At 49.5% G+C, this 5067-nt stretch overlaps 1 long non-coding RNA gene across 1 annotated transcript; it reads right to left on the bottom strand.

The window, feature by feature from the left end:
- Window positions 1–3276: 3276 nt before the first annotated feature.
- Window positions 3277–5061, bottom strand: LOC106722711. The gene is made up of 3 exons (XR_001358708.2): window positions 4655–5061; window positions 4196–4292; window positions 3277–3509 (listed from the first exon to the last, which is right to left on the bottom strand). It is a non-coding gene; the product is annotated as an uncharacterized LOC106722711 (long non-coding RNA).
- Window positions 5062–5067: the final 6 nt, after the last annotated feature.

The raw sequence follows: 5067 nt of genomic DNA, 5'->3' as shown, positions 1-5067 counted from the left end.
TTTCCCATATCATAATGTTTACAACTACTATTTCCCAGCGAATAAAAATGTGCCTGGGAGTACTTGTCTACCCAACACACTTCTCCCTGTAAAGGAAGCACCGTAAGGTACCTTGCCTCAGTCCGAGTGTCAGTGTTTGGGTCTGCCCCCCGCACAGTTAAATGTTCTAAACTCAAGGGCGAGGTATCAGAAGGAATCCTTCGCTCTAAGCCCGCGGACTAAGACCGCACACCCAGCAATCTGAGACGTTTTGGCCTATGGATACCTTCTGTAGCAGACCTAGGTATACATTCAGGGCACCCAATACGGCTGAATTGAGTAGCACTGTAGCCGTCATGAACTTAGCCGTCATGTTGACAAGTATTGCTTGGCTTGCCTCTGCAGGCAAGTCTTCTGGGGTTTCTTGTCTATGAGTTCACCTGAACGTTAACAACACTGATCAGTTACCTTTTCTTGGCTCATCTTCTAGGACAAAGGTTACCGTTGTGAGGGGGCTCAGCAAGGTGAAGGGTATCCTCATTCGTTTCTTGGAGACCTTCTTCCTCAGGTTCCGTTTGAGTGGGATCTAATTCCAACAGGGCTGGTGCTGGGTTGATTTGTTCTTATGTCCTTGGCATTAAAGTCCTTTTGCCATGAGATGTGTGTATCCAGGCGGAATTTCCATCCACCTTTACCACAGTATCAGTGGTTAGCAGGACTTGCTAGGGTCCATTTCATCTAGGTTGCAGGCAGTCTTTTGGGCAAAATTCCTTTACTGGGACCCAATCTCCTGGTCTCAAAGCGTGGCAGGGAACATCAGTTGGAATGGGTAAAGCAGCACTGACCTGTGGAAATACAGCTTTGACAGTCTTTGTGAGTCCTTTGCAGTAACTTAACACACTGTCATGACCTTCTAACAGATCGACTGCTGTAATCTCTTTGACAGGGTTTAAACCCACGTGCAAACGTCTACCAAATGAAATGTCATATGCCGTAGGTCCATGTTTTGTACTAGGCATGTTCCTGAGGTGCGGTGGCATGTCGGGCCAAGAAAGTCCTGTTTGCTTACAAAGTTTGGGTAACGACAACGAACAGTAATCACATTATCGGCAGCTGTAATAGACAACTGTCATTGGGGAGATTTTGGAGAGTGGAAAGCTAGAGAGCGGACTGGTTGAGGCCAGGTTGGGCAGTTTGTTTTCCAACGCCCATGTCATCTGGACGCGGTCCACGCTGGGAATGCAGCTGAAAAGGAGGTGCAGTTGCTCTGCAGCTACAATTTGGGTGAGAGCTCTGATCGGACATTGGGGCCCCAGGATAAAAGTCCTGGCCAGGTTGGGCGTACGGGCGAGGATCAGTACGCCGCTTTTGTTCTAAATGTTGCATTTTCAAAGCCATTAGGTTAGTCTTCAGTTCTTTTCTTTTTTCCTTTTCCACCTGCTGCTGTTCCCAGTAAATCGATAGATGCCTGAACCATTTCAGTCTTTTCTTTGGTGGTTCCAGCCTACACCAAGTGCTGTAACGGTTCTTGTCACTGTGGCCGTACATTCTTTACGTAGGTGGTAACTATCCACCCTCACACGTCATCTGCCGCAGGAGCAATGCCGGTATGCCTGTGGATGGCTGCACAAAGTTGATTTGGAAGCTCGGCGGGATGCTCGTCAGGATTTTGTCTGCAAGTTGCGACTTTTGTCCAATCTACATGAGTCTGAGCTACTCTGGTAATGGCATGTAGCAAAGTAGCCCTAGCATTTCGTAAATTTTGCAGCCCTGGATTGTCGTCATACTGGTAACCGTTTTGTGGCGAAGGGGTGCCATCCGGAATATTCCTACTTTCTGCAAGTAGGAGTCGTTTCTGTGATGGATGTAACAGACTATTTAAGAGCCAGTGTACGTGAGACACTGTGGGACTGTCAATACCGAAGACCTGCTGCAACTTACCTCTAAAGTCAGAAGGGCTTTCTCTGAGTTTTGGAAAGGTATTACAACAGGTAGTGATATCGCTAGCCATCAACGGGACATGACTGACAGGTCGTTGGCCTCCTGGTATTTGAGGCGGGTATTGTCGCCATGGGCACAGAACAGTTGACTTAAAGTACCGCAGGTCTCCGAAGGTGGTCACCATCACTATTCCTCCCTCTGGGGCATATAGGGTTATTACAGTCTGCCCGTTTGAACCTCTTTGGATATTCTTCTCCTCGTATAAGGGAATAGTTTAAATTTTTCTTTAAATTTTTAAATTTAAAAATTTAAAATTTTTAAAAACTTTAAATTTTTCTTTACTTCTCACATACTAGGTAGGTCATCATCATTGGAGTCTAACTTACTTGAAGCTGGGGGAGAAAGCAGGCTTGCTGGTGGCTCTGTAGGTGAACAGCTAGCTGCAGCAAGCGCACGGCTGACTGTTTCGGTAGGGGGAGGAGGAGGGAGGAGGAACAGGACTAGGTCCCCAGGAATCTAGTAGGGCTTCCCTATCTTCTCGGGTGCAGCTAACGTTGGGCACCGGACTACTAGGGTAACGGTTTTTATATGTTGGAGGCCAACTTGGAGCTGATGGAACACTAGGGGTTTTCTCTTTTATAGGAGGCCGCCCACATTGTTGCTCCTTTAATGTAGCCAATTGCCTTTTCAATTTATCATTAGAGTCTCTGAGAATAGTCTCCATAGATTTTTGTTTTCTTTTCTAAGCTTCATTATACCATAGGTACCAATATGTCATCTGCTTTGGCTCGGGTATGTCTAAGAATCCCGTCAGGTAATTTATTTTTCCAGGATCAAAGGTTCCTTTAGCAGGAAGCTGTAACCCAGGGTTTGCACAGGTGTCACGATTGCAGGCACGTGCCAATTTAACTAAGCGCTTTTGCTTCCTTGGACCCAATTTAGTTCCATATTCGTTACACATGTACGCCAAAGGTGTTTTTGGGTCTGGCCAAGAGGATCCTCGACCCATGGCCAGGATAATGTAACAAATCCAGGAGAGATTTAACAGAAACACAAGAGGAAGGGGAAACGGGTTCGTCAGAGCGATGCCCGGTGCCAGAGACACAAAAGGAATGCACAAACTGGAACACGAACCCTTGCTTTCAAGATTGGCTCGCAAGCGGCCAACTTGGGGCGGCTGCCCGTGAACCAGACACAAGGGAAGGACACGTGACAATCTGTCCAAAAGACATCAGAGCTGTCAGGACAGACTGTTAGAGGCTAGTAAGCCAGCCAAGAGGACGTTACTTGTCCAGGCCAGGGCACACTGAGACACGTGAAATGAGATTTGTTAGGTAGGATCTCTTACCTCGGACTGTTGGCGCCACAGGTGTCAGCTGTGTCTCCAGACTCTTCAAGCTCCCAGCTCTGTGTTCCGCTGCGTCCCACTTCTGACACCAGAACACTGTGGGGGACAACTTCATCCCCTGGTATGTTGGGCAGAGGTTGAAACAAACAGGCCAATGGAAGTTTACAGACATAGTCCAATCAAGAAAGCCTTCCTGGTCAGGGCCATGCACAAATTCAGATGTTTGCCATGAGGTGTGACTCTGAACACAGGCAGTGAAGGGGTAATACAGAAAAGGTGATGTCATAAGCATAGCAACAGCATAAACCGATCACCAGTAGCCACGACGCAGACAAGTCTGCACGTGCCTTCAACCTGATGCCAGAGAAAACAAACTCATTTAAACCAGTCTGTAACAGCAAGGTCATGACCTGGCTACATGACTCGCTCGCAAGCAAAGTGGCAGACTAGAACCATTGTGGTTTTCCCCTTGCGGTCCACGTATGTATCTTAGTGCAGGGTCGAGTTGCGGCGCATGTTAGTTAGGGAATGGGTCCTCAGCTGGATCAGGGCATGGGTTAGGGTTAGAGAATGGGTCGAGAAGTAAGCTCAGGTCTGGGTTTGAGTCAGGCAAAGGGTTACCGTTGGAGAACAGCTCCAGACATGAGTCTGGGTCTGGATGACGGTTAGGGAACCAGTTAGCATTACAGAAGGGCTTCCTAAATGAGGATGGGGCCAGGTTACTGTTAAGGAACAGGTTCAGAATCGAGTCCGGTGTTGGTTCGGTTAACAGAATGGGTCCGCAAATGAATCCGGGTCTCGGTTACGTTGAGGCAAAGGGTTAGGGTTAGGGAACAGGTTTGCCAATGAGTAGTGGTGCAGGTTAGGGAAAGGGCGCACAAATAAATCCAGGCTTGGGTTCGGGTTAGGGACTGGGCGCCAACACACCTCACAGCATTCAATGCCTCCTGCTTCCGCCTGCGTGGGCACTGCTCGGCTCCACTCCGTGAAGCAGCATTCATTTCCATCCCCCCGGGGCAGGATCCTATGAGGGACAGAACAGGCCATTCACCACAAAGGGCTCAAGTGAACAGAAGAAGGGACCACCGAGTACAGTTCCAAGCCCAGCCACCCACTGAAAAACTCCCCAAGCGGTGCCTGGCCAAGACACACTCCTCCAGCCATGACAGAAGCCGCACCCCTTAGAGACAACGCTCAGCCACCCTGGCATAATTCTGCTCCCTCTCTATCCCAGCCTCCTCCCCAATTGTCTTTCTCTCTGCACAGGCTACACGGGAACCTCCTGAGGGCACAGAGCTACCTTCACCACCAAGCAGAAGGGCAAAGGACAAACTACTGTTCCACTGAAACACAATCCCACACCTCTCCAAGTAACATCTTACTCACTGCACGCTGTGGTCATGCACACAACTCCAGCAAAGGGGCAGAGGCCTGCTTCCAGGTGACCCTGAAGTCACCCTCGGCGCGCAATCGCCTGCATCCTCCACCTCCCAAAACGTCGTGGCTCTAGGTCTCTTTACCTGTACCGCGGGTCACCTCCGCTCACAGCCCAAACGTTGGTATCACCCCAAAACAGCAAGCAATTATTACATGGAAGAGTACTCATCTCTCATAGTAGTACAGTGAAGATCCCTCCCTTCCCCCCACCCCCACCGCAGCCCAGGGCTGCAGAAGCAGCCCACGGCCAACCCCCCCAAACACGGGAGGCAGGGTGCAGTCAAGCTCCTCCGCCCAGCGGGGCATCAATTTAGGTGCCAACGTGGTCCTCCTCCCAGGTCTGGGAAAAGCAAAGGAAGAAT

This window comes from Alligator sinensis, unplaced genomic scaffold (assembly GCF_000455745.1).
Source record: "Alligator sinensis unplaced genomic scaffold, ASM45574v1 scaffold107_3, whole genome shotgun sequence".
Taxonomy (NCBI): domain Eukaryota; kingdom Metazoa; phylum Chordata; order Crocodylia; family Alligatoridae; genus Alligator; species Alligator sinensis.
The sequence above is the reverse complement of the archived record's forward strand: the minus strand, read 5'-3'. Positions and strand labels throughout refer to the sequence as shown.